The sequence below is a fragment of the Hyla sarda genome, chromosome 5 (assembly GCF_029499605.1).
Source record: "Hyla sarda isolate aHylSar1 chromosome 5, aHylSar1.hap1, whole genome shotgun sequence".
In the NCBI taxonomy this organism is placed as follows: Eukaryota; Metazoa; Chordata; class Amphibia; order Anura; family Hylidae; genus Hyla; species Hyla sarda.
This window is the reverse complement of record NC_079193.1, coordinates 108,700,126-108,724,677: the sequence shown is the minus strand read 5'-3', so window position 1 is coordinate 108,724,677 and position 24,552 is coordinate 108,700,126. Positions and strand designations below refer to the sequence as shown.

The following is a 24,552-nucleotide window of genomic DNA, read 5'->3' as shown; positions in this document are numbered from 1 at the left end:
GATGGTTAAACTCATCAATGTAAATGTTAAGGTCCAAGAAATGGATAGATCGCCCACCTATCTCAGAGGTAACGACCATCCCTATCTTATTGTCATTGAGTTTTGCCACAAATTCCTGATATAGCTCAACCGAACCGTCCCACAACATGAGAATATCATCTATGTATCGATCATAAAATAAAATGTGCTCTGTGAAGGAAATAAACTCATCAGAAAAGACAACCGTGTTTTCCCACCACCCTAAAAAATTATTAGCATAATCAGGTGCACAAGAAGCCCCCATAGCTGTGCCCTGTGTCAAGTGATAAAATGTGCCATTGAAAATAAAGTAATTATGTGTTAAAATAAAAGTGAGTAGGGATAGTATAAACTGGTTGTGCTCGTGAAACAGTGTACTTTTAGTGCCTAAAAAGGTTGAAACTGCTTCTATACCTAGCTCATGCCGTATATTACTATAGAGGCTCTCCACGTCTAAGCTCGTTAATATTGTGGCGTCAGTCACAGTAATATTGTTAAGTTTCAATACTGTATCTGTGGTATCTTGTAAAAAAGAAGGAAGTGCAGTGACAAACGAAGAAAGTGCGTGATCCAAGTAAATGCTACCACCTTGTGTAAGACAGTTATTACCCGAAACAATAGGCCTGCCCCTAATAGGATTGGTGTTCTTGTGTACTTTGAGGAGTGCATAAAAAGTAGCAATGTTGGGATGGGGGTTGAAAATAGCTTGTAATTCATCTTTAGAGATGAGATTTTTCTCATTAAAAATCAGCTGGTCCACAGTCACCTGGGAACCGTAGGAAAAAAAGAATGTTGGTTGAGGAACACTACTATTGGCTGTTATCCTTGTGGACACTGTAGCTTTTGCCAGCAGGTCCACAAGACAAAAACAGTGACAAACCATGTTGATGGACATCAATATGAGATTAGACCGTTAATCAACTGTAGCTCTCATAATATAATTTACATAGCCCAGTGCCCCTATCCTAAGTGGTATGTGGGCAAAACCACACAGGAATTTCGCAAGCGTATCTCCCAACACCTAAGTTTTATTAGGATGGAGAAAGACACGCCAATATCCAGACATATGAGAGCGGTACATGGAGAACGGATTAGAGAGCTACAATTCGCAGCTAAAATTAGGCCCGCGCAAAGGGGACATTGACAACCTTCTCCTACGTGAGGAGGTGAAATGAATTTGGAGACTCCATAGCCAAGCACCGGATGGCTTGAATGAAGGGTTTTCGTTTGCATCATTTCTCTAGTTGTTTGATTTCATTTTCCCAATTGTTTATAACTTTCACTTTCCCAGTGTTGTATTCAATACATGATTATATGGCGGTTGACTGTGAAATACTAAATGGCATACTATTATGACTAATATACCGAACATCATCCCAGTTATGTAGATACTCGTAACATTGTCTCTTCATACCTACCCATTTATTGATGGATCAAGTTACTGATGAGTGTAATTTACATAGTACATTTTAGTGGTTGTGGATCTGATATGCTTTGCATCTGAGACATCATTTCAGCCATGTAGTAATCCAGAAGATCACTTCTCCATGTTTACCCATTGGTGAACTTACTAATGGATAGAGTTATTGATGTTTAAATATTATATACTATATTTTAGTGGCTATTGACCTGATATATTTTACACCTGTGCTGCATACTTACCTGCACATTATACACATTATATTTACATAATTTATGCACATTTGATCTGTATAATAATTAAGATTTACACTTATCTGAGCTTTTCATTATTTTTATTTACATGCACTTTATATTTTGTTGATATGTAAATTTATATATACTAATATATAATTTCTTTTTTATTGGTAAAGTTGCACATTATATATAGCCTTATGATACTGTATAAACCTTAGGTTATAATATATAAGATTGTATGGACAAGAGAGTTAATAGGATGCTTGGGGTTTAGTTAATATGTATACTAATGCATCGGCCCTTTTAATATACTTACATGAGATATTCAGATGCACATCCATTAGTCCACGCAAGCGCAGTCAGATCATGGACCACGATCACAGTCTAAGTGCGGTAACATACACACTAGAGGCAGCCACGGCGACTTGATGTTTATATGTGGGCGCATGCGCCAGCTCACTCGTGGCCGAGAGCTCACAGCGAGATATTGTGGGGTATTAAGGCTCATTTTATTCCTTGTTACGTTCCTCAAGGGGTCTAGTTTCCAAAATGGTATGGCATGTGGTTGTTTTTTTTGCTCTCCTGGCGACATGCCCCCCGAGCAAAATTTGCTCTCAAAAAGCCAAGTATGACTCCTTCTCTTCTGAGCATTGTAGTTTGCCCATAGTGCACTTCAGGTTAACTTATGGGGTACTTCCATACTAAGAAGAGATGGGGCTACAAATTTTGGGGGTATTTTCTGCTATTAACCCTTGCAAAAATGTGAAATTTGGGTGGAAACACACATTTTAGTGAAAATGTTTTATTTTTTTTTTAACATAGGCAAAAGTCGTGAAACACCTGTGGGGTATTAAGGTTCACTTTATTCCTTGTTACGTTCCTCAAGGGGTCTACTTTCCAAAATGGTATGCCATGTGTTTTTTTTTTTTTTGCTGTCCTGGCACCATAGGGGCTTCCTAAATGCGACATGCCCCCCGAGCAAAATTTGCTCTCAAAAAGCCAAATAGGACTCCTCTTCTGAGCATTGTAGTTCGCCCGTAGTGCATTTCAGGTCAACTTATGGGGTACTTCCATACTCAGAAGAGATGGGGTTACAAATTTTGGGGGGGTGTTTTCTGCTATTAACCCTTGCAAAAATGTGAAATTTGGGGGGAAACACATTTTAGTGAAAATTTTTAATTTTTTTTTTAACATAGGCAAAAGTCGTGAAACACCTGTGGGGTATTAGGGTTCACTTTATTCCTTGTTACGTTCCTCAAGGGGTCTAGTTTCCAAAATGGTATGCCATGTGTTTTTTTTTTGCTGTCCTGGCACCATAGGGGCTTCCTAAATGCGACATGCCCCCCGAGCAAAATTTGCTCTCAAAAAGCCAAATAGGACTCCTTCTCTTCTGAGCATTGTAGTTCTCCCGTAGTGCGCTTCAGGTCAACTTATGGGGTACCTCCATACTCAGAAGAGATGGGGTTACAAATTTTGGGGGGTATTTTCTGCTATTAACCCTTGCAAAAATTTGAAATTTGGGGGAAACACACATTTTAGTGATTTTTTTTTTTTTTTTACATAGGCAAAAGTCATGAAACACCTGTGGGGTATTAAGGCTCACTTTTTCTGCTATTAACCCTTGCAAAAATGTGAAATTTGGGGGGAAACACATTTTAGGGAAAACAAATATATTTTTTAACATAGGCAAAAGTCGTGAAACACCTGTGAGGTATTAAGGCTCACTTTATTCCTTGTTACGTTCCTCAAGGGGTCTAGTTTCCAAAATGGTATGGCATGTGTTTTTTTTTTATGTGCTGGCACCATAGGGGCTTTCTAAATGCAACTGGCTTCCTAAAAACCATTTCAGAAAAACGTACTCTCCAAAATCTCCTTGTCGCTCCTTCGCTTCTGAGCCCTCTACTGCGCCCACCGAACAATTTACATAGACATATGAGGTATGTGCTTACTCGAGAGAAAATGGGCTACAAATATAAGTTAAAATTTTCTCCTTTTACCCCTTGTAAAAATTCAAAAACTGGGTCTACAAGAACATGCAAGTGTAAAAAATGAAGATTGTGAATTTTCTCCTTCACTTTGCTGCTTTTCCTGTGAAACACCTAAAGGGTTAAAACACTGACTGAATCCCTCTGGTGTCTTTCAAAAGTAAAAACACGTCAATTTTATGATGCAAACATAAAGTAGACATATTGTATATGTGAATAAAAAAAATTATTTGGAATATCCATTATCCTTAAATTTTACCACTATGTTAAAGTAGAATATGTCACGAAAAAACTGTCTCGGAATCAGAATGATAACTAAAAGCATTCCAGAGTTATTAATGTAATTATAAATTAAAAAGGATTAGATCCAATGATGTAGTCTATGCAAAAAAATCCTAAAAATAATCCTGTGTGCCAGTATTTAAACTAAGCAGAGTTGTGATGTGAGCGCTGGATGATGCAAAAGTTATAGTATAATACACTGTCTCGTTATCGGGATGTGGCCTTTAGTGGAGGGTATGCGATACAGGTTGGTCCGGGCTGCGCCCAGCCTGTATGTACAGAGTACCTGTTTCCGGAGGCAGATCATCGCTAGAGGTGTCCTTACATTGTGTTGGCTCCACGAACTGCAGGGGGATGCCGACTTCCCCTGCTGCTAGGTGGCACAGCACTGCGTCCGGCTTGCTGTAACAGAATCCTGGCAGGCAGGAATGGTGAGTGCAGTCCTTGTTAGCAACGTCCTCGTGTGGCAGTTGGAGTCTTTCAAACGTGTTGTAAACCTTGAAGTGGTCTCCAGATGAGAGGACTCCAGAGCTTGCAAGGGATTAGAGTGCAAATGTGCAATAGCTATATGCAATAGCTATATGCAATGGCGATTTTGTGGCAGTACTGGACTGTGTGCTGTGATGGGGAGGCGTCTCGGGGGGGGGGGGGGGGGGTCCGCCTTTCTCAATGGCTTAGTGGTCATTACTTACTACTAAGCCATTGAGAAAGGGGGACCCCCGAATCGCGTCTAGACTCCCCATCACAGCACACAGTCCAGTACTGCCACCAAATCGCTATTGCATATAGCCAGGATTCTGCTACAGCAAGCCGGATGCAGTGCCATGCCAAGTAGCAGCAGGAGAAGACTTCATCCCCCTGCAGTTCATGGAGCCAGCGCACCGTTAGGACACCTCTAGCGATGATCTGCGTCTGGAAACAGGTATTCTGCACATACAGGCCAGGCGCAGCCCGTACCAACCTGTATCGCATACTCCCCTCTAAAGGCCACATCCCGGTAACGGGACAGTGTGCAATTATACTATAACTTTTGCTTCATCCGGCGCTCACATCGCAACTCTGCTTAGTTTAATTACTGGCACACAGGATTATTTTTTGGAATTTTTTGCATAGACTATATCCTTGGATCTAATCATATGTGTCTATAAGGATCTATAACTGAGACACAATACAAATGTGGCATGCTGTGGAAATTTTATTGCTGTAATGATTATTACATATACTGGCATTGACACAATGTTTTAATGTTATTTTAACTTATTTCACTGGAACTGTAGCAAGGGCCCTGCACAGATACCAGACTAAGTGTATATTATTGATATTTATTTAATAAATCACATATTTTATTTAAACCAGCTACATCTTATTTCTCTGCATTTCCATAATTGGAAGGTTACATTTTAATAAGTTTACACCTTAAGGTCTGAATTCCCTCTGTTTTGGCTATTATTTATTTTTTGGCACGTTTGGGTATAGTGCAACTCAGTACCTCAGTCTAGACTCAACTTATTTATATTAGTGTGCAGCCACCCAATTCATATTTTTCCTATGGCTAAAAATATCCAGGAAAATCTACAATAGGGTTTCATCCGGAAGTCCACCTCTCCAGCTGGGGCTAGATTCTTCTTTGTAGGAATGAAAGATGGATCTCTCCGTCCCTGTATTGACTACTGGGGTCTAAACAAGATTATGATCAAAAATCGCTACTCACTGCCTTTGATTTCAGAACTTTTTGATCATTTACGGGGAGCCAGAATCTTCATTGAGTAATTCTGGTGAAGGAGATGAATGGAAGACGGCTTTCAATACCCGTGACGGCCACTTTGAGTACCTTTGTCATGCCTTTTGGTCTCTGCAATGATCCCGCTGTCTTTCAAGAATTTGTTAATTACATCTTCCGAGATCTGTGGTATACCTGTACGGTAGTCTATTTGGATGATATTCTGATTTTCTCTCCCAATTTGGAGGCTTATGGTTTCCTGGTCCTTCATCAATTCCGGGAGAGTCATCTATATGCCAAGCTAGGGAAATGTCTCCTTGAGAGAACAAGTCTTCCATTTCTGGGTTACATTGTCTCCCTCCAAGGTCTTCAGATGGATCCTGCTAAGCTTTCTGCAGTTCTAGACTGGCCACGTCCTTCTGGTCTTAGAGCCATTCAACCATTTTTGCGGTTTGACAATTATGACCGTCAATTCATTCCATATTTTTCTTCCTTGGTTTCCCCAATAATAGCCCTTACCAAAAAGAACCCCAAGAACTGGTCTCGTGAGGCAGAGGAGGCCTTCTCTTGGTTAAAATCTGCCTTCGCTTCAGCACCTGTTCTCTCAAGACCTGACACTCAAAAGCTATTCTTGAACTCATCTTCCGTGGGAGCTGGTGCAGTTTTAACTCAGAAAACCCCCAAGGGCAAGAATAAGACCTGTGGTTTTTTCCAAGACCTTTTCACATGCAGAAAGAAATCACACTATTGGGGATCGGGAACCCCTTGCTATAATACTTGCCTTAGAAGACTGGCGTCATCTTTTGGAGGGTTCCACACATCCAGTCAGCATCTTTACGATTCGCAAGAAACTTTTGTATCTTCAGTCAGCTCAACGTCTGAATCGCCACCAGGCAAAATGGTTGCTCTTCTTCTCCAGGTTAAATTTTTTTTATTCATTTCTGTCCTGCCAACAAGAACATAAGAGCTGATGCACTCTCCAGGTCCCCAGATGGGGTTGGTCAAGATTCCACTCCTTGTCAAATTATTCCACCTGCGTTTTTGGTTCCTGTAGCACCTGCAGTCCTCCAGCAAGCTCCATCTGGAAGATCCTTCCTACCACCTCTATTGAGATGCAGAGTGGTGAGTTGGGGTCATTCTTCCTTGGTAGCTGGTCATTTAGGTGTGCTGAAGTCTTTTCAATTAATCTCTCTGCATTATTGGTGGCCCCACCTTAAGCAGGATGTCACAAACTTTGTCAGTTCCTCTGCTACCTGTGCTCGAGACAAGACTCCTCGGCAGAGACCTACTGGCCTTTTACAGCCGCTTCCTATTCCAGACACTCCTTGGTCGCAAATCCCTATGGATTTTATCACCCCCATCCTATAACAATTTGGTCATCTGGGTGGAGGTTGATCGGTTTTCCAAGATGGCTCATTTTATTCCATTGCCCGGTTTACCATCAGCTCCGCAACTGGCCAAGCACTTCTTTCAGCGTATCTTCCGCTTACATGGCCTTCCGTCTCACATCATCTCGGACCGTGGGATGCAATTTGTCTCTAAGTTCTGGCGATATTTATGCTCTCGTCTAAAAAACAAGTTGGATTTCTCATCTTCCTATCACCCACAACCCAATGGGCAAGTCGTCCTCCTCTTCCTCTTCCAGTCTCCTCAGGCGTGCCAGCTGTTGTTGGATTTTCTCGTCCATCTGGCAACAGACTCGGCATTCTCTGCTTCAAGCCTCCTCCCATATGAAATCTCAGGCAGATAAGAAAAGACGATCTCTTCCATCTTTCTCTCCTGGTGATACGGTCTGGTTATCCTCCAAATATATCTATTTCAAGATTCCCAGCTACAAGTTGGGCCCTCGTTTCCTGGGACCATTTGAGGTTTTACAAAAGATTAATCCGGTCTCCTATAAACTTTGCCTGCCTTCTACCCTTCGTATTCCGAATTCTTTCCATGTCTCCCTTCTCAAGCCAGTTGTGATCAATCGGATCTCGCAAAAGTCTGTTGTTTCCATTCCTGTTTATTCCTCTTCTGACGTCTACGAGGGCAAAGAAATCTTAGCTACGAAAACAGTTAGAGGGAGATGTTATTTTTTGGTGGACTGGAAAGGTTTCGGTCCGGAGGAGAGATCTTGGGAGCCGTAGGAGAATATACTGGACTGTGAATTACTTCGAATTTTTTAAGACCCAAAAAGAGGGGGAGACCCAAGGGGGGTACTGTTAGGACTCTGCCCTTTGCTCCCGGCTGTGCCACGGTTTGCATTGCCGGACATGCCCGCATGCAAACCCCGGACAGCCACTCACCTTCTGCCCTGATTTCTTCTGTCCCCACTGGACCTTTTCCTCGTGTTGTGGTGCTTGCGAGCTCCGCTCTGTTCTTCTCCTCCTGCCCGTCTCTGCCGGCGCACGCGTCCCCGTCTCCTAGGACGTGCACGCTGGCTCTTCTAAATTTAAAGGGCCAGTGCACCAATAATTAGTGCTTGTCTCAAACCAACCCTATTTAGTTCCGGCACTTCCTACTGTTCCCTGCTCGATCTTTGTGCCTTTGTTGCCTAAGAAAAAGTGTATACTTGTGTCTTGCCTTGCAGTGTATCTGACCCCTTGCTATGTATCATGACCTTGCTCCTGGGCCGCCTGCATTGTGACCTCTTGCTACGTGACCTGACCTTGCTTCATTGCGGCCAGCCCTAACCTCCTGCCTGTCCTGACTTCGTCTGTGCTTCATCCTTCCTATGCGACGATATACCTCAGCTGCCTGTGGGGACGAGTCATATAGGGGGTAATGACCTGGGTGCCGCCTGCTGCAGCAAGTCTATCCCGCTTTGTGCGGGCTCTGGTGAAAAATAGTGGCACCTTAGACTCCGCTCCCTAGTCTGGCCCACGCCATCTTCCTCACAGGTTAGTGGATCCACCTACCACAGCTGTTTTACCTGCTTACTCCTTTTTCTTGGATATGTAATGAGTATCTTTAAAGACTATGATTCTGAGGTTACAATGTAAATCATATTAGCGTAACATGAGTACATTTGAAAATATTCTGTCTGTACAGTACATTGTAAAAAGCTATAAACTACACTGCTCAAAAAATTAAGGGAACACTAAGAGAACACATCCTAGATCTGAATGAATGAACTAATCATATGAAATACTTTTTTCTTTACATACAGTAGTTGAATGTGCAGACAACAAAATCACACAAAACTTATCAATGGAAATCAAATTTATCAACCCATGGAGGCCTGGATATGGAGTCACACTCAAAATCAAAGTGGAAAACCTCAGAACAGGCTGATCGAACTTTGATGTAATGTCCTTAAAACAAGTCAAAATGAGGCTCAGTAGTGTGTGTGGCCTCCACGTGCTCGTATGACCTCCCTACAATGCCTGGGCATGCTCCTGATAAGGTAGCGAATGGTCTCCCAGACTTGGACTAAAGCATCCGCCAACTCCTGGACAGTCTGTGGTGAAACATGGCGTTGGTGGATGGAGCGAGACATGATGTTCCAGATATGCTCAATCAGATTAAGGTCTGGGGAATGGGCGGGAAAGTCCATAGCATCAATGTCTTCCTCTTGCAGGAACTGCAACCACACACTCCAACCACATGAGGTCTAGCATTGTCTTGCATCAGGAGGATCCCAGGGCCAACTTCACCAGCAGTTGTTTGTTCCATTTGCACAACAGCATTAGTGTTGAGCGGCAGAGGCCATATTCGAATTCGTGATATTTTGCGAATATATGGACGTATATTCATCATATATTCGCTAAATTCGCGTATGCGAAAATTAACATGGACAAAAATTAGCATGTGTAAATTTTCGCATATGCGAAAATTCGCACGCCAGTCTCACACAGTAGTATTAGAGCCATCTTTACACCACACAAGCTGGAAGCAGAGAGGGGTGATCACTGTGATGTGTACTGTGAAAAAAATAAAAAAAATAAACGAATATTCGTAATTACGAATATATAGTGCTATATTCGCGAACATGCGATATTCGCGAATAAAATTCGCATTGCGAATATTCGCGAGCAACACTAAACAGCATGTGAAATTGATTGTCAATCAGCGTTGCTTCCTGAGTGGACAGTGTGATTTCACAGAAGTGTGATTGACTTGGAGTTACATTGTGTTATTTAAGTGTTCCCTTTATTTATTTATTTATTTATTTATTTTTTTGAGCAGTGTATATTTTTGTAGTTTTTCCAAATAAGCCTTTGGTTTATCTGCCAGACTCTATGACTCATCTATTTGTGTCACAGCTATGACACTTGGACATCTTAGAGGTAATGAGCTCCTACTGAGACATCATTCAAGTTGTCTGACCTTTTCTTGCTGCTGGTCAAGAAATCTGCACAATTTCTGCTGTGATTCAGACTTTCAAGCTTTAACGTTTACTGGTTGCTTTAAGAGTCTGAAATCTGGTGAGCTAAACAATTCTATTGAATGTTTTATGTTCAAATGATTCATTTCTACTATGTTTATAAAGAAAATTATGATTGTTATAGTTGAATGTAAGTATAAAAGCATTTCCTTTTAATATCACTGATAAATGACAGAAACAGGATTCATTTTCTGCTTTCAAGTGTTTTATATTTACCTTATAACCTCATATTATAATTTAATTTATGATTTGTTCCATAAAAGGAAGCAGATCTGTTAATGTGTTATTTAAAATATAAAAAAAAGCTTTATACAGAGATAGATTGCTAAACTGCTGGACAACTACCTGATGACTTTAAAGAAGCAGTCCAGTTTTTTTCCCTATATCATGCACACTCACCATGTGACTAGTGTTGCTCGCGAATATTCACAATGCAAATTTTATTCACGACTATGGCATATTCATGAATATTCGCGAATATAGCACTATATATTCGCAATTATGAATATTCATTTATTTTATTTTTATTTTTTTCACAGTACACATCACAGTGATCATCCCTCTCTGCTTCCAGCTTGTGTGGTGTAAAGAAGGCTCTAATACTACTGTGTGAGACTGGCGTACGAATTATTGCTTATGCTAATTTTTGCATATGCAAATTTTCACTTATGCTAATATTTGCATATGCCCAATAGGGCCTTTGCTGCTCAACACTACATTTGACCACTGAATGCTGACCACAGTGCTCTCTGCTGACACATCTGTACATTTAAGGAATTGTTCAGAGTAGAAGCAAATCCCCATAGCAAACCTTTCCTGCTCTGGACAGTTCATAAAATGGACAGAGGTGTCAGCAGAGAGTAGTGTGGTCAGACAGAAATGAAATTCAAAAAGAGAAGAACTTCCTGTGGAGCACATAGAAGCTGATAAGTACTGGAAGGATTAAGATTTTTAAATAGAAGTAATTTACAAATCTGTTTAACTTTCTGGCACCTGTTGATTAAAAAAAAAATGTGTACCAGTGAAGTACCCTTTCATATCTTAACAAAACACCTCAAATGTGATTATAGGTCAAATTACATTTCACAGACCAGACCAGATCTTTCTTTATTATTGCTGTACTACTTTAAAAAAAAAACTCAGACCTTTTTAAACAAAATGGTGGCTTTATTCAAGATTTACACTAGCAGACCAGTTTTTCAAAAGTGGGCATGGTTATGTAAATTTAATGTTTTGCATGATATTTTTAACGGGATGAGAGTCCATTGTACATCAAAAATTGTACACCAGCTCTATGCTAGTGTAGAAATTACAAAGTTGGTTGTAATTTTTTATTTTTTTATTTTTTGTTATTTTTTGGGGGGAAAGAGGTGTTTTTTAATCAAGTATTGAAAAATAAATAATTCTTATTGGAAAATGAGAATATATATATATATATATATATATATATATATATATATATATATATATATATATATATATATATATATATAATTTAACCCCCGGACATGTTATATATGGTTATGTCCTGCATGGGCACTAGTAATCTTGGAATATTGTGTAATTAAAAATCAGGCACCAAAATCAGCAATTTTGGCACCAAAATTGCAGATTTTTGTGCAAAAATGTAAGATGGGGAAAAAAAAATTTGATGCCAAAATCAGCAATTTAGGCATGAAGAAAAAAAATAATAAAGTGCCACGAAAATGAACTCTAACATATTTTTTATATTTTCAAGAGACCTTTGGAAATGTTAGGAGAGAAAAAATTGTGTGATTAATATCTCTAGAAAAGAACTTTTTTGAATATTTCCCCAAATGAGTATGGTTAAAAAAAAAGTGGGAAAAGTGATTTTCATTTTAATTGGAGGAAGGGATTATTCACATTAAAAAAACACATCTTTTTTATAAATTGTTTTACAAATGTTACTTTTTATTTCACCACTGGGGACTGTACATAGCAGTGATCAGTCATTTCAGAGATCTAATTCTCTGGTCTGATACAAGGCAGACTAGTGGAGGAGATCATCGGAGCCACCAGGAGGCAGGTGGGGGGACCACCGGTGGCCATTTTTACTCACCACACCTCCCACTATTATGTTGTGGGTGGTCCAATGAGTGCCCCCGAATCATAATAATGGTGGATATCAGTGCAATTGATGATGTCCATCATTACTGGCAGGTCCCTGGCTGCTGATAGAAGTCGCAACCTGCCATGCATGAAGCGAGTGCAGCTCCTGTGCTCGCTTCATGTACAGGACATAAATGTATGTCCTGATGAATAAAGTAATAGCACACCAGGACGTATATTTAAGTCTATTGTCCTTAAAGGGGTACTTTTTTTTTAAATCAACTGGCGCCACAAACAGATTTATAAATTACTTCTATTTAAAAATCTCAATTTTCCAATACTTATGAGCTGCTGTATACTCCACAGGAAGTTGTATTTCTTTCTGGAGTTCCTTTTAGTCTGACCACAGTGCTCAGAAGCTGTCCAGAGCAGGAAAGGTTTGTTATGGGTATTTGCTTAAACTCTGGACAGTTCCTGATATGGACAGAAGTGTCAGCAGAGAGCACTGTGGTCAGACTGAAAATAATTTCAGAAAGAAATACAACTTAATGTGGAGCATACAGCAGCTGATAAGTACCAGAAGTATTAAGATTTTTAAATAGAAGTAATTTGCAAATCTGAGAACAGAATCCAATGGTAAAATAACTTCTCCTTTATTAAGATTCCAGATAAAAACACTCGACAGTGGAAAGTTTCAGGTACATCAAAGGCAAGATGAAACCCAGGAGACGCTGTGCATGGCGCTTTTCAGGTCATGTGACCTTTCTTCAGGTGCATGATTGGCAGCGGAAAGATGGGGAAATATATAGCTGGGAAACTCAGGTGCAATAATTGGAGAGGGGGAAAGCAACTCTATCCTCTCCAGAGCTTCATCCATCTGTCCACTCAAAATCATGGTTACACAAAAACATAAATACATTATGCTTCAGCAAAACCACTACAACGAATGCCCGTGAAGAAAACATAAAACATATCATTACATATAAGTGAGTACGTCATCTAATAATGCAAAATAATATCCGATCTTAGTTTAAGACCATAAGGTTGGAACGTGTGTAAGGAATGCATCTAGTAAACTTACCTATTGCGGAGGATTTTAATATGATCAACTCTCCCAACAGGGGAGTGAACAATTTCTATACCATGGAACGTAAAATCTGTTATATCTCCTAACATCTAATATGCCATATACACATCTCAAGTGTTCCTGAATTCTTTTTTTCAGTGGTCTTTTTGTGCTGCCAATATAGGGTATATTGCAGCTTCTGCATGATATTCTGTAAACAACATAGGCAGACTGACAATTTATAAACTGGTGTATAACAAAATTTTTTGATACGGTCTTGTTGATAACGGAAGTTTTTACTGCATGTTTACACCCCACGCATCTTGCTTGGCCACACCTGCAAAATCCCTTTAGAGATAGCCAAGTGGAACAGGTATTACAATTCTGGGTGGGAGGAAGGGCACTAGGAGCACATCTGCTGGAAAAATTTACACCAAACTGTAAGCATTTATTTACTGTGGGATCTTGCTGTAATACTGGCAAAAACTTTGAGATAATGTTTTTGATCCTATTGAATTCCTGACTGTGGTGACAAAGGATGGTTTGAAGGTGGATGGTGAGGCATAGGCAGTGGGAAAAGGCCTTGGTGAATCTTCGGTAGCGAATGGAATACTGGAGATATTGTATTTTTGACTAACGTGGTCATATTCCTTTTGTTGTTAAGAGACAAACCTTCTCTCAGAATTAATTCCACTTCTTTGCTATACTGGACCGTGGGGTTAAAGGCAGTATGAGTATATGTTTTGGTATCATTCAAAATGTCTTTATTCAAAGTAAAGTACAACTCAACTTCCATGCATATAACTGTCCGCAGCTCTTATGGTCCAGTTAGCATTTTCCCTTAATTCTTTAAGAGCTAGCCTTTCATATTTGGTAAGATTGTCTACTTTGGCATTGACACCGTTCTGTTTTAATTCAATTAACTCCTTCATGACTAACTCCTAAAATGTGTCTATAACAGGACTCAAACAATACAGAAATTTAGGTGCACTACTGTGGTAGATGAATACAATGACATTGGCTATCCCTCAACACTGATGTTAAAATTGAGACATTCGCCAGCGTATCTGTCACGATGCCGGCTGGCAGGTAGTGGATCCTCTGTGCCAGAGAGGGATTGGCGTGGACCGTGCTAGTGGACCGGTTCTAAGCCACTACTGGTTTTCACCAGAGCCCGCCGCAAAGCGGGATGGTCTTGCTGCGGCGGTAGTGACCAGGTCGTATCCACTAGCAACGGCTCACCTCTCTGGCTGCTGAAGATAGGCGCGGTACAAGGGAGTAGGCAAAAGCAAGGTCGGACGTAGCAGAAGGTCGGGGCAGGCAGCAAGGATCGTAGTCAGGGGCAACGGCAGAAGGTCTGGAAACACAGGCAAGGAACACACAAGGAACGCTTTCACTGGCACTAAGGCAACAAGATCCGGCAAGGGAGTGCAGGGGAAATGAGGTGATATAGGGAAGTGCACAGGTGAACACACTGATTGGAACCACTGCGCCAATCAGCGGCGCAGTGGCCCTTTAAATCGCAGAGACCCGGCGCGCGCGCGCCCTAGGGAGCGGGGCCGCGCGCGCCGGGACAGAACAGACGGAGAGCGAGTCAGGTAGGGGAGCCGGGGTGCGCATCGCGAGCGGGCGCTACCCGCATCGCGAATCGCATCCCGGCTGGCAGCGGAATCGCAGCGCCCCGGGTCAGAGGACGTGACCGGAGCGCTGCCGCGGGGAGAGTGAAGCGAGCGCTCCGGGGAGGAGCGGGGACCCGGAGCGCTCGGCGTAACAGTACCCCCCCCCCCCTTGGGTCTCCCCCTCTTCTTAGAGCCTGAGAACCTGAGGAGCAGACTTTTGTCTAGGATGTTGTCCTCAGGTTCCCAGGATCTCTCTTCAGGACCACAACCCTCCCAGTCCACTAAAAAAAATTTTTTCCCTCTGACCTTTTTGGCAGCTAAAATTTCTTTGACCGAGAAGATGTCCGAGGAGCCGGAAACAGGAGTGGGAGGAACAGATTTGGGAGAAAAACGGTTGAGGATGAGTGGTTTGAGAAGAGAGACGTGAAAGGCATTAGGGATACGAAGAGAGGGAGGAAGAAGAAGTTTATAAGAGACAGGATTAATTTGACACAAAATTTTGAAAGGACCAAGATAGCGTGGTCCCAACTTGTAGCTAGGGACACGGAAGCGGACATATTTAGCGGAGAGCCATACCTTGTCTCCAGGGGAAAAAACGGGGGGAGCTCTTCTTTTCTTATCCGCGAACTTCTTCATGCGTGATGAAGCCTGTAAGAGAGAATTTTGGGTCTCTCTCCATATGATGGAAAGGTCACGAGAAATTTCATCCACAGCGGGCAGACCAGAGGGCAGGGGAGTAGGGAGGGGGGGAAGAGGGTGACGGCCGTACACCACGAAAAATGGGGATTTGGAGGAAGACTCAGAGACCCTGAAGTTATACGAGAATTCGGCCCATGGGAGGAGATCTGCCCAGTCATCCTGGCGGGAGGAAACAAAATGTCGCAAATAATCACCCAAGATCTGGTTAATCCTTTCTACTTGTCCATTGGACTGGGGATGATATGCAGAAGAAAAATTTAATTTAATCTTGAGTTGTTTACAGAGAGCCCTCCAGAATTTAGACACGAATTGGACGCCTCTATCCGAGACAATCTGCGTAGGCAACCCGTGAAGACGAAAAATGTGTACAAAAAATTGTTTAGCCAACTGAGGCGCAGAAGGAAGACCAGGAAGAGGGATGAAATGTGCCATTTTGGAGAATCGATCAACGACCACCCAAATAACAGTGTTGCCATGGGATGGGGGTAAGTCAGTAATAAAATCCATACCAATCAGAGACCAAGGCTGTTCGGGGACAGGCAGAGGATGAAGAAAACCAGCAGGCTTCTGGCGAGGAGTCTTATCCCGGGCACAGATAGTGCAGGCTCGCACAAAGTCCACAACATCCGTCTCCAGAGTCGGCCACCAATAGAAGCGGGAGATGAGTTGCACAGATTTCTTGATACCCGCATGACCTGCGAGATGGGAGGAGTGACCCCATTTGAGGATTCCGAGGCGTTGGCGAGGAGAAACAAAGGTCTTTCCTGGAGGAGTCTGCCTGATGGAGGCAGGAGAAGTGGAGATCAGGCAGTCAGGTGGAATGATGTGTTGCGGAGAGAGTTCAACTTCTGAGGCATCCGAGGAACGAGAGAGAGCATCGGCCCTAATGTTCTTATCGGCAGGACGAAAGTGAATCTCAAAATTAAATCGGGCAAAGAACAGAGACCACCGGGCCTGGCGAGGATTCAGCCGTTGGGCAGACTGGAGGTAGAAGAGGTTCTTGTGGTCGGTGTAGATAATAACAGGAGAACTTGATCCCTCCAGCAGATGCCTCCATTCCTCAAGTGCTAATTTAATGGCTAGAAGCTCTCGATCCCCGATGGAGTAGTTCCTCTCCGCTGGAGAGAAGGTCCTAGAGAAAAAACCACAAGTGACAGCATGCCCGGAAGAATTTTTTTGTAGAAGAACAGCTCCAGCTCCCACTGAGGAGGCATCAACCTCCAATAGGAAGGGTTTGGAAGGGTCAGGTCTGGAGAGGACGGGAGCCGAAGAAAAGGCAGACTTGAGTCGTTTAAAGGCGTCTTCTGCTTGAGGGGGCCAGGACTTGGGATCAGCATTTTTTTTGGTTAAAGCCACGATAGGAGCCACAATGGTAGAAAAATGTGGAATAAATTGCCTGTAATAATTGGCGAACCCCAAAAAGCGTTGGATAGCACGGAGTCCGGAGGGGCGTGGCCAATCTAAGACGGCAGAGAGTTTGTCTGGATCCATCTGTAGTCCCTGGCCAGAGACCAAATATCCTAGAAAAGGAAGAGATTGGCATTCAAACAGACATTTCTCAATTTTGGCATAGAGTTGGTTGTCACGAAGTCTCTGAAGAACCATACGGACATGCTGGCGGTGTTCTTCTAGATTGGCAGAAAAAATTAGGATATCGTCCAGATATACAACAACACAGGAGTATAACAGATCACGAAAAATTTCATTGACAAAGTCTTGGAAGACGGCAGGGGCGTTGCACAGTCCAAAGGGCATGACCAGACACTCAAAGTGTCCATCTCTGGTGTTAAATGCCGTTTTCCACTCGTCCCCCTCTCTGATGCGGATGAGGTTATAGGCGCCTCTTAAGTCCAATTTAGTGAAGATGTGGGCACCTTGGAGGCGATCAAAGAGTTCAGAGATGAGGGGTAAGGGGTAGCGGTTCTTAACCGTGATTTTATTAAGACCGCGGTAGTCAATGCATGGACGTAGGGAGCCATCTTTTTTGGACACAAAGAAAAATCCGGCTCCGGCAGGAGAGGAGGATTTACGGATAAAGCCCTTTTTTAGATTCTCCTGGACATATTCGGACATGGCAAGAGTCTCTGGGGCAGAGAGAGGATAAATTCTGCCCCGGGGTGGAGTAGTGCCCGGGAGGAGGTCGATAGGGCAATCATAAGGCCTGTGAGGAGGTAGAGTCTCAGCTTGTTTTTTGCAGAAAACATCCGCGAAGTCCATATAGGCCTTAGGGAGACCGGTTACTGGAGGAACCACAGAGTTACGGCAAGGGTTACTGGGAACCGGTTTTAGACAGTTCTTGGAACAAGAGGACCCCCAACTCTTGATCTCCCCAGTGGACCAATCCAGGGTAGGGGAATGAAGTTGAAGCCAGGGAAGTCCAAGGAGAATTTCCGAGGTGCAATTGGGGAGGACCAAAAGTTCAATCCTCTCATGATGAGATCCGATGCTCATAAGAAGGGGCTCCGTGCGGAAACGTATGGTACAGTCCAACCTTTCATTATTTACACAATTGATGTAGAGGGGTCTGGCGAGACTGGTCACCGGGATGTTGAACCTGTTGACGAGAGAGGCCAAAATAAAATTTCCTGCAGATCCAGAGTCCAAGAAGGCCACTGTAGAGAAGGAGAAGGCAGAGGCAGACATCCGCACAGGCACAGTAAGACGTGGAGAAGCAGAGTAGACATCAAGGACTGTCTCATCTTTGTGCGGAGTCAGCGTACGTCTTTCCAGGCGGGGAGGACGGATAGAACAATCTCTCAGGAAGTGTTCGGTACTAGCACAGTACAGGCAGAGGTTCTCCATACGGCGTCGTGTCCTCTCTTGAGGTGTCAGGCGAGACCGGTCGACCTGCATAGCCTCCACGGCGGGAGGCACAGGAACAGATTGCAGGGGACCAGAGGAAAGAGGAGCCGAGGAGAAGAAACGCCTCGTGCGAACAGAGTCCATATCTTGGCGGAGTTCCTGACGCCTTTCGGAAAAACGCATGTCAATGCGAGTGGCTAGGTGAATAAGTTCATGTAGATTAGCAGGAATTTCTCGTGCGGCCATAACATCTTTAATGTTGCTGGATAGGCCTTTTTTGAAGGTCGCGCAGAGGGCCTCATTATTCCAGGACAATTCTGAAGCAAGAGTACGGAATTGTACGGCATACTCGCCAACGGAAGAATTACCCTGGACCAGGTTCAACAGGGCAGTCTCAGCAGAAGAGGCTCGGGCAGGTTCCTCAAAGACACTTCGGATTTCCGAGAAGAAGGAGTGTACAGAGGCAGTGACGGGGTCATTGCGGTCCCAGAGCGGTGTGGCCCATGACAGGGCTTTTCCGGACAGAAGGCTGACTACGAAAGCCACCTTAGACCTTTCGGTGGGAAACAGGTCCGACATCATCTCCAGATGCAGGGAACATTGGGAAAGAAAGCCACGGCAAAACTTAGAGTCCCCATCAAATTTATCCGGCAAGGATAAGCGTATCCCAGGAGCGGCCACTCGCTGCGGAGGAGGTGCAGGAGCTGGCGGAGGAGATGACTGCTGAAGCTGTGGTAGTAACTGTTGTAGCATAACGGTCAGTTGAGACAGCTGTTGGCCTTGTTGCGCTATCTGTTGTGACTGCTGGGCGACCACCGTGGTGAGGTCAGCGACAACTGGCAGAGGAACTTCAGCGGGATCCATGGCCGGATCTACTGTCACGATGCCGGCTGGCAGGTAGTGGATCCTCTGTGCCAGAGAGGGATTGGCGTGGACCGTGCTAGTGGACCGGTTCTAAGCCACTACTGGTTTTCACCAGAGCCCGCCGCAAAGCGGGATGGTCTTGCTGCGGCGGTAGTGACCAGGTCGTATCCACTAGCAACGGCTCACCTCTCTGGCTGCTGAAGATAGGCGCGGTACAAGGGAGTAGGCAAAAGCAAGGTCGGACGTAGCAGAAGGTCGGGGCAGGCAGCAAGGATCGTAGTCAGGGGCAACGGCAGAAGGTCTGGAAACACAGGCAAGGAACACACAAGGAACGCTTTCACTGGCACTAAGGCAACAAGATCCGGCAAGGGAGTGCAGGGGAAATGAGGTGATATAGGGAAGTGCACAGGTGAACACACTGATTGGAACCACTGCGCCAATCAGCGGCGCAGTGGCCCTTTAAATCGCAGAGACCCGGCGCGCGCGCGCCCTAGGGAGCGGGGCCGCGCGCGCCGGGACAGAACAGACGGAGAGCGAGTCAGGTAGGGGAGCCGGGGTGCGCATCGCGAGCGGGCGCTACCCGCATCGCGAATCGCATCCCGGCTGGCAGCGGAATCGCAGCGCCCCGGGTCAGAGGACGTGACCGGAGCGCTGCCGCGGGGAGAGTGAAGCGAGCGCTCCGGGGAGGAGCGGGGACCCGGAGCGCTCGGCGTAACAGTATCCTTATATGAAGGACACACCAGAGCCCGCACCCCAACGCCAAGGTTTCTCAAATGGCGCGGGACTTAACGCTAACCTACCTGTGCGTAATAAGCAAAAACCAGGGGCCAGTGGGTAATTACAGTAGCCCTAGGCCGACATGCAGCCTGCTCCCAGTTCCCTCCGGTGTGACTGAGCACACATACAATGGGAGGAGGGAGAGACAGGCTACAAGCCCCACCCAAGTTGGCTGATATAGGCGCATGGCCTCATAGGTGCAACCTTAATGCTGCCTGGAAAATGGTCAAGGCGCATTAACATATGGAGTTTACACACCTCCAAGTATAAATTTTTAAACAACAACAAAAAACGTGGTCTCAAATGGCTGGAGGTGCTCAACCCCAAATGCAGTTGTGCATTTATACTGGGGGAGCAGATCCTGCCTTTGTAGTCCATTGCTAGGGGCGATCCCCAGCATAAAAATGCATACAATGGAGGATGCCTGCAGCGGACTACAAGTGCCACAAATGAATCCTACACCAGATAAACAGTGTGGATGTGTAACAATTAGAATAATACAATACAGAAATTTAGGTGCACTACTGTGGTAGATGTATACAACGACATTGGCTATCCCTCAAGACTGATGTTAAAATTGAGACATTCGCCAGTGTATCCTTATATGAAGGACACACCAGAGCCCACACACCAACGACAAGGTTTCTCAAATGGCGCGGGACCTAACACTAACCTACCTGTGCGTAATAAGCAAAAACCAGGGGCCAGTGGGCAATTACAGCAGCACTAGGCCGACATGCAGCCTGCTCCCAGTTCCCTCCGGTGTGACTGAGCACACATACAATGGGAGGAGGGAGAGACAGGCTACAAGCCCCACCCAAGTTGGCTGATATAGGTGCATGGCCTCACAGGTGCAACCTTAATGCTGCCTGGAAAATGTTCAAGGCGCATTGACATATGGAGTTTACACACCTCCAAGTATAAATTTTTAAACAACAACAAAAAACGTGGTCGCAAATGGCTGGAGGTGCTCAACCCCAAATGCAGTTGTGCGTTTATACTGGGGGAGCAGATTCTGCCCTTGTAGTCCGTTGCTAGGGGCGATCCCCAGCATAAAAATGCATACAATGGAGGATGCCTACAGCGGACTACAAGTGCCACAATAGAATCCTACACCAGATAAACAGTGTGAATGTGTAACAATGTTGTTACACATCCACACTGTTTATCTGGTGTAGGATTCTATTGTGGCACTTGTAGTCCGCTGCAGGCATCCTCCATTGTAGCAACGGACTACAAGGGCAGGATCTGCTCTCCCCGTATAAATGCACAACTGCATTTGGGGTTGAGCACCTCCAGACATTTGAGACCATGTTTTTTGTTGTTGTCTATAACAGGACTCCTAGAGTGAACCGGATAAAAGTCAGAGTTTTTGGTTTTGATGGAGGGAGAAACCGACGCAATCTGGTCCTGTCTTCGTGCATCAAAATCAATAGACATTAAAATACAAAGAGCATATTGTTCCTGAAATAAAGTAAATGTAATCAATGGTACTTCAAAAATCACATTGGTGTAAAAAGTTGATTAAAAAAAACAATTTTCACTAGAGTACCCCTTTAAGGGGTTAAACTGTTTATTTTTTAAGTATTAAAACAAGGAAAGCACCAGCACTATAAACCTTGTGGCTTTTCTCTTTCTTTTTTGCCCAAACTGCTGCCATTTTAAAAGTATGAACCCCTATATCTCATACATAGATAAATAGAAAAACAGCTCTGTATGGGTCTTTACTTGCTTAACATTATATATATATATATATATATATATATATATATATATATAAAAACCAGATACAGGCGCAGCACTCCAACAAAATAAGTGATTTAATATCTCATGTCAGCATTACAACGTTTCAGCTCCTCCTGGAGCCTTTTTAAAGCATAGTGATACACAAGCATATGAGGGCTTTTATGCCCATACAAATCATTAGTGCCAAACAATTTCATAAAGTGATCATTAATACAAATCAAATAAAAACTATATAAGTGTAAATATAAATTCATGTAGAAAATAGTGCATACTGGTATATAAAGTGCACTAGTGCATACTGTGCAGATTAATAGTAAAAATATTAAAAACATAGCTTGAAAAATACAATTCATAGTTAAATTACATATAACAAGAAGATATGCAACACATGTGTACACAAAACGATTCATAGAAATACATACATACTGAACAATGAAGGGGAGGCATTCACCTGATCCATGTAATGGTGCTGCAAGCGTGGGTAATTAGTTACTGCGCCTGCGTGAGAGACTGAAAGCACTTCCAGATATGAGATCCCTGTCATGAGACCAGTCTGGTCACATGACCCGTTGTCCCGGCAACTGTCAACACTGTGTGCGAGGCAGAGGCAGTGTTTCAGGATCGCAAGAGCACAGGCTGTCAAACCTGCTGAGAGCAGATGTTAACCCTAAGTGAACCAAACCTGCTGAGAGCAGATGTTAACCCTAAGTGAACCAAACCTGCTGAACAATATGCAGAATTAGGTGTAGTGCATCAGTACTGTGGATATAAGTGACCCAGATGAGGGAAGTAATCCATGAAACTAGCAGAAGAACAAGAAGAATCAAAAGAAGAGTGAATAAAATATAGTAGAGAAATATAAACTAATAAAATTGTATGGATAACGAAAAATTAAAAATAGACAAGACAGACAGATAGACAAAATGGACAAAATAAGAATAAAAATGTAAAAAAAATATAGAAAAATAAAAATACGTAATAGAAAAATTTATAATGAAAACATAAATATTATTTTGAGGAATCCTATTATTTTAGCTGTATATCATACAGTAAATATTGTGATGGTGATTTTAGAGGGGTTCTAAAAACTTGTGTAGCTAGGGACGGGTCCCAAACTGGACCCAGTTAAGGGCCAGGATGTTATCCATCAGAGGGGGGACCCCTGTGTTCGGGACCGTCAAGTCCCCACCCCACTAAGGTCACCCCACCTAGCTTCTTATCAAGTGCGCCCGCTTGTCCAGCAGCGCTAACCCCAATGTATCAATACACCATATCTCAAGAGGGAATATATATATTCTAAAAAAAAAAAAAAAAAATTTATAAATAAATAGATAAATAAATAAATAAATAATAAAAAAAAAAATTTTTTTTAGAGTATAGCAGAAAGAGCAGTCCTTACAAGAGAGTATCATGAAGAAAAAACCCCAAACAAGGTCTCCCATTCCCAGTACAGATACTACTACACCACTACTGCACTCATACAGCATTTATTCAGTTCAACAAAGCATAGATGGAAATTCTTCAAACATATAGATAGTACATTCCAAAACTGTTCATTTTTGCAATGTTGGAGCAGGTGAAGTCTCCTCCTTCAAATATCCAATTCTGGAAGAAAAAAAGGAAATTTGTTATAGTTGTTGTAAAGTCATAATTGTGTATCACATCACATATGTAGAGGGAGGAGGTACAGTACATAGAGAAAAACCTGGGGTACCTACACCTATATATATAGATGATATGTTTAGATAGTATTAAAGTCTACATTAAGACCATGGGGACGTAATGAGTTTAACTTATGTATCCACCACAGTTCGCGTTTTTTAAGAAGAGCTAACCGATCACCCCCTCTCACAGGGTTCGGAATATGGTCGATAGCCATAAAGTGTAGGTCTTTTTCCAAGTGTCCAAACTCAGTGAAGTGTTTGGACACTGGAAGATCCAACCGTTTTTTACGTATGCTGAATCTGTGGTTATTAATACGTGTCTTAAGGCTCCATGTAGTTTGTCCCACGTAGAACAAACTACATGGGCAAGTAAGAACATAAATTACCCACGTCGAATCACAAGTAAGATAAAACTTTAAAGGATATTTAACTTGAGTCTCCGGATGTGTGAAAAAAGATCCCTTGAGCATGAATTTGCAGTCAACACATGATAAACACGGATAAGAGACAGTTTTGCGTGTACCTAAAACGGTCTGTCTAGTAGTCTGTGGTAGGTCAATAGTTGATTTTACAAGTTTGTCCTTCAAATTTCTAGATCGTTTATATGACATTAATGGGAATGTGGAAAATTCCTCAATCCCATTAAAACTCTTCTGTAAAATAGGCCAGTATTTATTAATAATGCCAGCAATTTTACCACTGTGACTGTTGTACACAGAAGTAAAAGGGATTCTTCCTGGTTTATCAGTCTTGGTTACTTTCATTAGAGTAGATTGTCTGTCAAATGACTGGAGCCTTTCCCTCTGTTTATCTACTATCCTCTTTGGATAACCCCTCTCCAAAAAATTGGTAGAGATGGTATCCAAAGTGGAATCGAGAACCCGTTCATCGCTAACTATACGTTTGGCTCTGAGCAGCTGACTGAACGGAAGAGATTCAATCATCTTTCTAGGGTGACAACTTTTAAAGTGTAATAACGTATTTTTGTCTGTTTGTTTAGTATAAAGGGAAGTGCAAATTTGCCCATCCCTTTTACTTACCCAGACATCAAGGAAACTAACTCCCTCCAGGGAGTAGGACATGGTAAATGAGATGTTCGGATCAATGGAATTCAAAAATGTGTGGAAAGTGTTTAATTCTTCAACCGTACCATTCCAGAGGAGGAAGATGTCATCAATATATCGCCACCATGCCAGACAATGTCTGGCATGG

General features: G+C 43.1%; 1 long non-coding RNA gene across 1 annotated transcript in view; it reads right to left on the bottom strand.

Moving 5' to 3' along the window:
* The window catches only part of LOC130272578 (uncharacterized), a 147,465-nt gene extending 124,761 nt beyond the window's left edge, over positions 1–22,704 (bottom strand). The window contains exon 1 of the long non-coding RNA XR_008843616.1: positions 22,128–22,704. This is a non-coding gene — a long non-coding RNA (uncharacterized LOC130272578). The remainder of the gene's footprint in view (positions 1–22,127) is intronic.
* Between the last annotated feature and the right edge of the window lie 1,848 nt (positions 22,705–24,552).